Raw genomic sequence first — 13,166 nt, 5'->3', positions numbered from 1 at the left:
AAGTTCCCAGTATTGAAGTGGTTAATGTCCTAGGTCCACTGAAGAAATGTCCAATAAATTACATTCACACAAGTTCTTCAACCTTGGCAATATTATCTGAAAAGATGAAAGCACAAAAATATTTGGAAGTTGGTGCCATATAGCACCCTGACCAAACTTGGTGTGCACAATAAATGTATTTTGTCAGCAATTCCATATGATTTAGATCAGATTGTGACCTGGTCAGGTTGTCATCTTGAAATTTAACAAGGAATATTTGTATCCTCTTGTCACAAAAGATCTTAAATTGTGATCTTCTTACTTGGTGTCACCTAGAGTATACGGGCACTATTATAATGCAAAAGTGATCAAAGTATTTTCCTTGACTGGAAAACAAAATCTTTTTAAATTGACCTAAAAGTGTACATCAACTACACACCCAGAATGTGAATATTTTGAAAACTGTGATCATCAAAGAAGAGGGTAATGACTTTCAATTTCTAAATATTTTGCTTAGTGCAGTCAGATAGTGCCCGAAAATATGTAATCCACATTCAAAAGCACTTAGCCCTAGCAACCAGGAAAATGGGCCTTAATGGCATGTTTGAATAAAAACTAACATTTTCAGAGGAAATGCAAAGAATCTTGGGGTTATCTCACATTTTGCTCAATTGTTTTTAGGTTTAAGAGTCCAGTTAAAATCTCTTGGCCTGATGGTATAGAGCAGTGATGGCGAACCTTGGCACCCCAGATGTTTTGGAACTACATTTCCCATGATGCTTATGCACTCTGCAGTGTAATGGACATTATGGGAAATGTAGATCCAAAACATCTGGGGTGCCAAGGTTAGCCATCACTGGTATAGAGTATAACTAAACACCAGTACGTTGGTACAAAAGCCACTAATGCATCCAATATAAGTTGGCATGTGCAACTCACTTTATGGAAACATAAGTCTGTTCTATATCAAGTTATTATTCTAGACTACTAGTTTTGAAATACTTGATCATAGTATTTGCCAACAGGTAAGGGATGTTTGTTAATATTTAAGTATTTCAACTGAGTATTTAGCTGTTTCCATTGAATATCACTTTCATTCATATTGTTCCTCCACAGTAAGATTAAACACGTTGTGTGGAAGCTTTGTTACTGTGTTGTTGAGACAGCTGTAAAATACAAGCATAGGTGTTGTCTGCATCAGCCTAGAAGTGTAGTTTTATAAATGAATAAACTGATTTTACAGCATGAACCCTTTCAAACAGTACAAAATTATCTGCTCTTGAACTCTCCAGTTAATTTACCATTACAGCTACCTGACCAGTATAAACTAATTGATGAGAATGGCCTTTAACATAAATCAATTAATTCAGCACTGCTTACTGCCTTGGTAATGTAAATGAGAAGGTTAAATCCAATGCATTTTTATAAGATTGTTTACAGATAAAGGGTTTACGTTATGGATGACAGAAGTGTATTAAAGGAACTACTTCAGTCAACAATTTAAATGTGTTTTGCTATTGTCAGTAATAATTATTAACATACACATAGGTAAGTGTGCTATAGCTTGCTTCATTTTACATAACAATAAAAAAAAATAGTAAAAGGTGATCAGATGACCTTTAAGGATGTGTTTTATTAGACAGTAGGAATGAACTGACAGCTGAACTAGTATGTGTATATGCATTCATCAATCTAGATGTGTATTGTTTTTGTCATTTATTTATATTAACAAAGGTCTGTGTATTAAATCACACTTAATTTTACATTTACATGTAAATGTTTTGGTAAACATTGAACATATGACCTTCCGGGATACATCTTATTACATGGTAGGAATGAACTGAAAGTGGAGCTAACATTTTTTTGAATGGAAACACTCTGAAATTGCAAGTTATAATTGTTTCATGCAGAACTATGGGGTTGATTTACTACAGACAAATAGGCTATTCATGGTGCACTTGGCAAGGAAATTTGCGTAGTAAATACTGTAAAGTTTTACTTTCCAATGAATACATAATTGCATACAAGGAAAAAAAAAAAAAAACATTTCTGCTTGAGCATGATTGAATGATGGAACTTTAGCAGAGCTTCACCCCATTCACGAGACAAATTCTCTTGCAAAGTGCAACTACTCTTGAACAGTAAACAGCCTATTTACCTTAAATAAATAAATCCACCTTTTGTTCTGCTTGAATTAGGCAGAGCTGGGTTAAAGTGCATAACACAGTTTGAGGTATTTTGTTTGTTTGAAACCACTTCCCACCAGAAGGCCATCATATGACATCCTTGGCTTATAGTAGTGATATCTGGATGATGCCTGCAGCCGCAGGCATCATCCAAATAGCTTTATTTTCAGCCAGAAATTCCCTATCTTGTAAAAGCCATACTAGCAGCACATTAGCCACTAGATTGCTTTCACAGGCAGCGAGAGGAGACGTCCCTCGCTCCTGCCTCCCTCAGGCTCTCCAATGTGATTCGGGAACCCAGAGAACAGATCCAGAAGTGGCACTGGATTACCATAGAGCTTGCCATGGACTGGATGGTCCCTGGCCATCTCTGTGTTCCTGGAAGGCTGAAAGCGATGCCATGCCCTCATTTCTGGCATTTGCAAATGTAAACACTGCCAGTTATTTTACCCTAGATAAAAAAAAAAATATCTCATGCTTTTCAGGGTAGAGGAGGTATCTGGGGTCTTATTGACCCCAGATGTCTCCATAAAGAGCACCTGTCACGCCTTATTCCTATTACAAGGTATGTTTACATTTCTTGTAATAGGGATAAAAGTGATTAAAAATAAAGAAAGAATGAGATGATGTAAAAATAAAAAAAATAAAATAAATAATAACAATAATAATAAAAAATAAATTAAAGAGCCCCTGTCCCCTCATGCTCGCACGCAGAAGCAAACGCATACATAGGTCACATGTAAATGAGGTTCAGACCACACATGTGAGGTATCGCCATGAACATTAGAACAAGAGTAATAATTCTAGCCCTAGACCCCCTCTAAACTGGTAACCTGTAAAAAAAAATGTAAGCATCGCCTATGGAGATTTTTAATCACTGTCGTTTTAAGTCATTCCATGAATGTGCGCAATTCTAAAGTGTGACATGTTTGGTATCTATTTACTCGACATAACATCATCTTTGATATTTTACCAAAAAGTTGGATTATATACTATTGTGGGTTTTATTTTTTATTATTATGACATAAAAAATTTAAACAACCACAATTTTATTCTCTAGGGTCTGTTAAAATATATATATATATATATATAATGGTTGGGTGTTCTGATCATTTTTTTAGCAAAAACAAAATGTAGGAGAGAGATGCCAGAATTGGCCTAAATGCAAAGTGAATAATCATTGATTGGGGTTGATTTACTAAGGGCAAATAGATTACTCAATTTGCAAGGGATTCATGTTTCTTTTTTTTTTCCTTGCACTTAATTGGGTGTTCTTTGGAAAACAAATTTACACCACATTCACTAAGCACTGGCAAAGATTCCTTTGTAAAGTGCAACTTCCCTTACACATGACAGCCTATTTGCCTTTGGAAAATCAACCGTATTGCATCAACATTCATATATTCTTTCTTTCACTCTACATGTAGCAAATATCTGCATCTAGATAGTATATCACTAGGTACAAGTGCAGCAACCCACATGAATAAATAGGATTTTAATTCATTGATGGTTAGACCAGGAACATATGGATTCTATATTTTGCACTTAGAGCTTTGTTTCTTGCAAAAAAAAAATCTGAATCGGTCTACAGGAGTTTTTTCTTTTCATACTGGTATTTGCTCTAGCTTAATGAGCCACGAAGATACCATGTTTCCCTGCAATGATATTTTTGCATGCACTATTTTATGGCAATATTCGATAAAGCTGTAGCTGTAGTTTCCAAAGTATCATGCAGTGCTATAATTAAGTGTTAAAAACAACAGTAAATAAATGCGCTATTGTGATGGTATTTAGTAGATTCTCACAGCCTCCCACAGATTTGAAAGACTTTAATCAAAGCCCCCTTGGTACTTCAAACCAAAATAGCGAATGATACATTATTTTTATAATTTCAGTGTTTAAGGGGAAATATAGAACAAGTAAACATTTTTTTATCTCATTATCTTTTCAATAAAGTATATCTAAAATTATATTCTGGATAGAGTAGTGAAGGGTTACAATCACTGTTATTTGTATGCCATGTGTGGTCCTGTAGACTTGAAATTGAGAGGCTATCTTTCTAATGTGAGAGAAATGTCATTTTAGAGAGTTGTCACAGGACAAAGTGTGCCAATTGGTAGTTTTCTCATCTATTCCTGTTGTGGCAACTCAAAATTTGAAATATACCCTTACTTTCATTTCTGGTGATCAGGGCCGTTAAAGAGAGAGAATCATCCCAAGGGGACACAAAGAATAATACAAATTTGACAGTGGTACTAGCCCTTCACTACTCAAAATTGTTGCCTTTGGTTAAACTTTAATGGAATACAGTGGCCTTGTTCTGCACACTGCACTCCCTGTTGCATATGACCTGTGGGTCTGCTGTCTTTCATCAGATCTGTAATGCTGTTATTTTTCCATTGTGTATATATTTAATATAGAATGTAGCAAACATTTATTCAGGGCATTCTTTATTGTCTAAAGCCTGGTACACACTATCAGGTTTTTTCATTCTATCGGACCAGCTGCCGTATAAACGGGAAGCATGCGGGCCTGTTTCTGGTTTCTGATACCACCCGATATTCGGCCCGGATGTACGGCCCTTTACGCAAGGTCATCCAAAGCAGCTTGTTTATTACAAAGAATGATGATCATTCTAAAGAGTGGTGATCATGTATATTTAAAAGCATATTTAACTTAAATTGATTTAACAGGTGTCTTTTAATTGCAACCGATAGTATAGGATAATTCAGGATACCGTAATATTGCTCATCAGCAATACGTCCTAATGTGCCAATAATCGTACTGTATATACAGTGCGGAAATTGTCTGATGTTGAAATGCATGTGTTGGATTAGGGAACTGTTAGAATAAAAAAGCCCATAAGTAAATTCATCTTATGTGTAGGCCTTCATCATACTACTTCTTCTGTTTTTTTCTCTGTACTGTATGGTTTTGCATTTTTGCAGTATGTGCTCAAATGATATGCTTCCAGATATTATAGATTTGGCCATACTAATTTCTGACCAAATCTGGTCATCCAACAGCATTTTGTCACCTTAAACATAATATTTACTTAAAGTGGAGGTTCACCCTAAAAACAATTTTTTTACATTAAAAGTACAATAGTAAGGACATTTCATTTTGACAGTTTTTTTTTTGGTCTGTACTTACCTTTATATCCGGATTTTGTCCAGGGCTTCTGCGTTCTGATGACTCCAGGACTGGGCGTTCCTATCCCAGCCTCAGGGTTCCGATGACTGCGGGACTGGGCGTTCCTATCCTGCCGTTCGATGATTGACATCTTGTGAAACAGGTGACCTGTCACACAACGCGCGTCACCAGATTTCCGGAAATACCCGAGCTAAGAGTCGGCACTATACGGCGCCTGCGCCCGCTGTGTAGAGCTGACTGCGCAGGCGCCATATAGTGCTGAATCGCAGCTCGGCTCTTTCCCGACGTCTGGTGATGCGCGTTGTGTGACAGGTCACCTGTTTCACAAGACGTCAATCATGGAACGGAAGGATAGGAACGCCCAATCACGCAGTCATCGGAACCCGGAAGCCCTGGACAACATCAGGATATAAAGGTATGTACTGAGAAAAAAAAAAAAAACTGCCGAAATGTAATGTCCTTAGTATGCTAGCTCTGCTAGATGCAATTTTTTTTTTTTTTTTTTGGGTGAACCCCCGCTTTAAGCATAGACATTGCAACATCAGGCTTACATTTTTTTTTACAGGTTGTCACCAAGCACCAATAAACAAGACAACAGCCTGAGACCATAAGAAGTCTGCACCAAAACTTTTGTTCCGATAAGGAATTTACTTATAAAGGAAACTTGCATGGAAAAAAAATGGAGGCTGAATCTTTCTTTTGAGTCACTGCCTGCTTGTTCAGAGTCAGTGACAGAGGTATTGAAACCACTGGGTCAGTATAAAAGAAGGGCAAATTGGATTTTCAGAAGGAGGGAATGCTGATTGCAGTGTCCATACATAGCCACACAGGTTTCCTGAACGTTTTACTATATTGCTAAAGATTTCATTAAGGTTTCTCTAAAACCTGTATGCATAGAGGATTGTAAATATTCTCTTTTCCTGCCAACCAAGTTGCCGAAAGCGACTCTGATGAAGAGAAAATGCCTTCTAAAGTTTTTATTGGTAACCAACACTTCTGCGCTTAGCTGTTCCTTTGGTCGATCCCTATGTCTTTACTGTTTGCTGCCATATATGGGTTAGCAAAAGTAACCACTGAGTACAACGGGGGGACAGGAGAATATTTCTGAAAGTGTAGGTTTCTGGCAGCAATTTTTCTCTGTCAGAGAGGTTTTGTCAGGTCACCCGTAGCCAGGTGACGAGTGCACCCCGTTGGGGTCAGGGATGCACCACAGGGTGGTGAACCCTATGGCCGACTACTGCTAGCAGACGAAGCGTGAACTTAAGATCACCCAGAGCGCGGAGTCTAAGACCCAGTTTTGTATTCACCAGAGCCTTTTGATGGTAAGGATGGTCTTGGCCGCAACTGGGTCCAGGTCGCATCCCCGAGATTCCTCAAGTCACACTCCGCAGGGAGAAAGGGAAAGCAGTCAGCAGGACATACAGTGGTGATGGGCAAGCTGAGGTCAGGGCAACAGGCAGACAAGGATAACCATGGGACATGCAAATAGTCAGGGGCACAGGCAGACAAGGAAGTCGGGAACAAGCCAAAATGGTACACGGAAGATGATCGTAGCACTCTTCAAACAGGAACTAGCAAACTACACTGCAGACAGGAACTAAGCATAGGAACACTGTTGAACAGCCCTGCAGACCTGTAGAGCAACGGTTAATATAGGCTTCCTGGGATGGACTAGGGTGGAGCCATACAGGAAGAGGAAGTGATAAAAAGGGGAACCAGAGCAGGGTCAGCCTCTAATGAACACATGGAGATCAGGTAAGCAGACAGACTTGTTGCATATTTATGACAGTACCCTCCCTCTTAAGGCCCCTCCCCCTCCCCAGCCTGGAGCCAGGGCTAAAGGGGAATCCCTGAAGAAACCTCCTCAACAAATGGGGCGCAAAGATCTCAGATGCAGAGATCCAAGACACCTCCTCAGGACCAAATCCTCTCCAAAGCACAAGGTACTGAAGAATGCCTCTGCAGAGACAAGAATCCAGAACTTGAGTATCCTCATTGACCAGAACCAAAGTAGGGACAGGAGGAGAGGATTTATTGAGGACCAAAGGCCTTTTAGGAATAAGTAAGGGCATGAGAGGGTCAACAGGAATCCGAGGAGGATCAAGCAGACCCTTAAAGATGAACTGGGGATTAAGCACAGGACCATCAGACTGGGCAGAGGTCAGAGGAACCCTGAAGTCAGGTTGGTGAGAAGGTGACAGGGCACAGGAGTCAAGCTGGATAGCAGGGAAACCAGCAGAATGCAGAGAGCCCTGAAAAAAAGGTAGAAAACCCCATTTGGCCGAATGAGGCAATCTATCCAAAGGATGGATTGAGCCCCTTAGACAGGTTGCAGGAGGGCCTGAACAAGAAAAGGTAGGAGGCTCACTGGGCATGGGCTGACCAAAGCGGGAAGCCAGATCCTGAAGGAAACGCATCACCTGATCCTGATTAGCTTCATGCGTCTCGAATCTGCGAACAATGTACTGTAATGGATCGTCTGCGGGGAGCGGCACGTCGGCCGGATTCATGGCTGTTCAAACTGTCAGGTCACCCGTAGCCAGGTGACGAGTGCACCCCGTTGGGGTCAGGGATGCAACTGTCAGGTCACCCGTAGCCAGGTGACGAGTGCACCCCGTTGGGGTCAGGGATGCACCACAGGGTGGTGAACCCTATGGCCGACTACTGCTAGCAGACGAAGCGTGAACTTAAGATCACCCAGGGCGCGGAGTCTAAGACCCAGTTTTGTATTCACCAGAGCCTTTGATGGTAAGGATGGTCTTGGCCGCAACTGGGTCCAGGTCGCATCCCCGAGATTCCTCAAGTCACACTCCGCAGGGAGAAAGGGAAAGCAGTCAGCAGGACAAACAGTGGTGATGGGCAAGCCGAGGTCAGGGCAACAGGCAGACAAGGATAACCGTGGGACATGCAAATAGTCAGGGGCACAGGCAGACAAGGAAGTCGGGAACAAGCCAAAACGGTACACGGAAGATGATCGTAGCACTCTGCAAACAGGAACTAGCAAACTACATTGCAGACAGGAACTAAGCATAGGAACACTGTTGAACATCCCTGCAGACCTGTAGAGCAACGGTTAATATAGGCTTCCTGGGATGGACTAGGGTGGAGCCATACAGGAAGAGGAAGTGATAAAAAGGGGAACCAGAGTAGGGTCAGCCTCTAATGAACACATGGAGATCAGGTAAGCAGACAGACTTGTTGCATATTCATGACAGGTTTTTAGCGGTGTGGGCAGTAGGGAGAGGGGAGTATTTACAATCTTCTTTGCAGGTATCATTTTTTTATTGTCAGTTTTATTTGAGCAACATATTTTTTTTTAAGGTTAGGGCCCAAGGGTTAGGAGAGTAAAGCCAAAGGTGTTAGATGGGTTCTGTTTAAATGAAGGTTATTTCCCTGGATTAGGGTCAGTTAGTCTGGGTGATGTTTGAGAGTTAGGGTTCTGCAAAGGGTTAATTGTAATGGACTTAGAATTCATGTGAAGGTTAGATAAAAGGATATTGATAAGCTAGAGGTTAGAAAAAGGGCAGCGCAAACTTTTATTTACATTCGATTTTAGCAATAGCCCCATAGATAAAACTAAAGTTCCATTGTTTCAATAGGTATAAATACATAAAAAAGTCAGTGAGTTTCTGCTACTTTGCAAAAGAAATTATATTTAAAGTTTCCTGAGAATTTGTTTTTAAGATGCCTTCACTTTTTAGCAGTCATTAAATCACAAATCTAAAACTATGCAAATAAAAGCATTCACAGAAATGATAAAATACTAAAGCTTTTATGGATGTGGGAGTAAATCATTAAAATGTTTGAATGCTTCTTTTATTATTTTGTTCATGACAGAGTTACAATGCAGACATAAACAGAATTAAAGTAATTCCATAGTTAATATGAGCTTGTGAAGATAATGTAGTCACCACATACCTTATTGAATGTTCTTTTATTTCATCTGCTTCTGAACCAATGCATACTCCGTATACAGTTTGTAGCTTAGGTGCTAAGTTGGTGTTAAGTGCCTCACACCCCACACTGCTTTGCATGCATGGTACCAACCAATTACAAGGCACCCATATTGTAGAGATGTTCCAGAGCTCCAATTTTTCATTTTCATTAGTGATTTAAATACTAACCACATTTTCGTTCAGGAAGCTGGCAGGGCACTCAGCAGAACATTTCAATTCTAAACTTGTGGTGCTGGCTGGTATATAAGTTATTACAGTACAAATATGTTTAACAGGTAGGCCCCTATATAACAAAACAGTTTTTAGAAAGGCTTGCATCTCACACGACTAATGTACAAAGCACAATAGCACTTTTAATGAACGTGATGGATTTATTGACAATGAATATTTTTTTAAGGGTTTTACCCCACTGCTTGGTACAGATTATTCAGTTTAGGCTTTGCCTTATGAAAGTGATCACCGCTTTGGGGAAATCAGATATGATCAGATTAAAAAAAAAAAAATCTCTAGTTAAACCTCTGGAAAAAAGCATGTCTAAAGAAAACCTTTTTATTTTCCATTTTGGACAGAGTACTGGAGGATTATTCTTTTTTTTGCCATCCATGTCTCATTTGAGAGATGTCCCTTCCCTTTTTCTTCATCACTTCTTTTCCTGCAGACTTAATAGAAAGTGACAGATCATCTTTGAAATGTGAGAACAATTAAGCAGGCTATACATGGATCAAAATTTGACCGGTTCAGCTGGATTGGGCCAAATTTTTCTCCATGTATAGGCCAGCTGGATGTACACTGGATGTACACAAGTTAAACCATGTATCAACTTGTGTACGACCAGGCTGTTAAGTTTTTCCCAAACTCAAACTGCCATCGGCTATAGCTGTCAACACTGCTCATTGTAATTTGCCGGCAGGGATGGCTGCCTCTGGCAAAATACAATAGCTCAGTGGGAGTAATTCCCCATCCACATTGAATGTGTTGATGGTGGAATTGGTTCTTTTTTTTTTGAATTTGAGCAGATTAGCCAAAGTAAAATGTTGGTACCAATGTAGATGTGTTTGTACATTATTTTAGGCTATCAATCCAAAACAAAGTGCTGTTTATTTCAGCACTACGGACGTTAACACAAATTGAAAATTTGGGGAATTGCAATTTTGGGGAATAGTATGGGTTAACTAAAGTTTTAAGGTTGTAAAAATGAATTAGGGTTAACTACATTATTTGCAATTTGTCCCTTTTTATAAAGACACTCGAATCATGCTTCTTGTATTAAGGATTTTTCTATTTAGAACTACAAAATTAAGTATAAGTTTAAAAAGTTTACATACAAAGGAGTTATTGAAATCTAATTTGGGTCCATTTAGGGTTAAATGAGAGTTAAATGTTGTTTGTTGGCTTTTTTTTTTGTAACTTTTATTAATAAATGAATGCAATAGCTTAACCTATTTTTCAGAGGATAGCTCAGTCCTGCAGATTACACAGCAGGAACATCACTTTCCCTGTATAATCATCAGAGCTTTGTGACCTCCAGCTACAGATCAGGTGGTTGTCACACCGACAGAAGAGTGGAGTGCCACTGTATAAAATCCCATCTGCAATACTTCGCTACAAGTTTGACAACTTAGTTCTGCAGAGTGCAAGACATGACTGTGTGATGAAGAGGCAAGAGAGTCTCCTGCCTCAGTTGTTCCCTGCAAAGCACACTGCCCAAGATGGGTGCCCATTTTGCTTTCGGCTTGCTCTGGTCTTCATATAACACTTGCGCTATCTAACATGGTGCTTGTATGATGGAGGACACAAATGCCTAGGTGCAGGAACTATCAACTGGAACTCAGGAGTGGGGGATATCAGATGTGCAGGAGTACAGATGGTAATGCACTGAGAATGTATCAGGCACATATGCATGCAAAGTCAGGTTACAGGCCAGGATCAGTAGCAGACAAGCAACAAAAGCACCAAATTGTAAGTAGAATCAAGGTCAGGAACAAGCATATGTCATCAGTGTGTAGGCAACGTTGGAGAACAGAATTTTGGTCAGAAGTCTGGGCTTAAGCAAATGAAATCCAAGGACAGGTCAAACAGAAGCTGAATATGTAACAAAGGTCAGGTACAAATTGAAGTTTAGAAATTATGGGTCACGGGTATAAAGCTGAAAGTTTAAATAGCCCGCTTGCCACCTATATTCCTGGTAGACATGCATACAAAGACTGTGATGTGCATGGGCTAGCGCACGCATATGTCACCTGTTTTGCTCAGTTTTTATGCAAAAAATGTGTGCACAAATCCAAAGGCTGGCATGATGTTTCTGACATACATTAAAAATCACTTTAACAGAAATACAGATGGCATATAAGATGTGAAGTTGAATTCCAGGAATGTAGCCACCTTGTAAAAAGCAAAGGCACACTATGAGTTAAGTGCATGGGATGCATGGCATCTCCTGGACATACCTCTATTATTTACAGCTGTTTTATTTCTCTCCCAGAAGATAGCTATGGGAGCCTGATACAGATGCTTCAGGTCTAAGCATCTTCACGTTAGAGTCAATGCCAATGCTATGCCCGCCCCTCCTGTCTCCTGCCCAATTACAAAAGCCTTTGTATTATGTGAATACATTCACAAAATATAAAGCCTTCTATGAATGCGCACCAGAGGGGAGGAGCTGGCATAGCTGCTCTGTGTGACTCTCTCTCCTCTCTCACAGCCCAGTCAGTTTATGCTCCAGCAGAACCAAAAAACACCCCCAGATGACGCTATCTTATAGCGAAACGTACGTCGGGAGGTATACGTGCTGATGTCATCGCTCTGAACGGGAGATAACATGCCGGCTGGCTCTCCATTGTCCTATGCGGATGTTTGTTACTCTTTTAAACTAGCTTTGCGGCCTTTGTGCCCATTGAGTTCATTCCATCTGATCGCTCACTTTCCCTGCCATTGGAGACCGCTATCTACTGGGAACAAGTCCAATACTTTTTGGCCCATTACAGCTTACCTCTGGTAAGCATACAACTTTATAGGTGGTGGTGCACAGGTGTGATTAGTGACACATTGTGATTCTGCTGTTTCCTCGCACAGGATTTCTATTTGCTGGTTTCTGCACTGTGTAACTTACTATAGGACTATTATATCGATTCTTCAGTGATTGGATATTCCTTTTTTCCTTTTTTGTTGGTTCAGATATGGACTATATATGCACTTTGATTTATATATATTATATGTTTTTTTTTTATGTTTCACATCACATTGGTTATTGATTTGTCAGCTTTGGCACTCATGGTAATTCACTTTATCATTTTTTGTGTTGCACAGCTCTATTTTTTCTTTTTTAGAACCATAAAACAGTCAGATATAAATAAGAGAGATAAATTCAGCTGATATCATGCACCTCCTTGGACTTAACTCATAATGTGCCTGCACTTTTTACAAAGTGGCTGAATTCCTGGAATTCAGGTTTAACTGCTTCCGGACCTCCCACTGCACAAGTATTCTGTCAGGGCGGCCCAGCTGCTTAAAACACGTACCTGTACGCTGTTTCCCCCTCAAGGTGTGGGGCGCGCAAGCATGCCATTCGCGACCCGCTGTGATTGGACACAGTAGGAGCCAATCAATGGGTCCGGTGACCGCGATGGCCACTGGGACCCGCTGATCGTTCACTGGAGAGGCAGAATGGCGGTCTGCCTATGTAAACAAGGCAGACTCTCATTTATGTCAGACAGGAAAAGAGAGATCTTGTGTTCCTGAAAATCAGGAACACAGATGTCTCTCTTCCTCCAGTCAGTTCATCCCCCACACATTTAGAAACCACTCCCTAGGAGCACACCTAATGCTTTGATCGCCTCTGATGTTAACCCCTTCCCTGCCAGTGCCATTTATACAGTGAACGTACAATTGTTTA

General features: G+C 40.2%; 1 protein-coding gene across 1 annotated transcript in view; it reads left to right on the top strand.

The window, feature by feature from the left end:
• TMEM132E (transmembrane protein 132E) overlaps positions 1-13,166 on the top strand; it is a 662,885-nt gene that overhangs the window by 156,264 nt on the left and 493,455 nt on the right. The gene's annotated exons all lie outside the window — the stretch shown is intronic.

Source organism: Rana temporaria, chromosome 2 (assembly GCF_905171775.1).
Source record: "Rana temporaria chromosome 2, aRanTem1.1, whole genome shotgun sequence".
In the NCBI taxonomy this organism is placed as follows: Eukaryota; Metazoa; Chordata; class Amphibia; order Anura; family Ranidae; genus Rana; species Rana temporaria.
The sequence above is the reverse complement of the archived record's forward strand: the minus strand, read 5'-3'. Positions and strand labels throughout refer to the sequence as shown.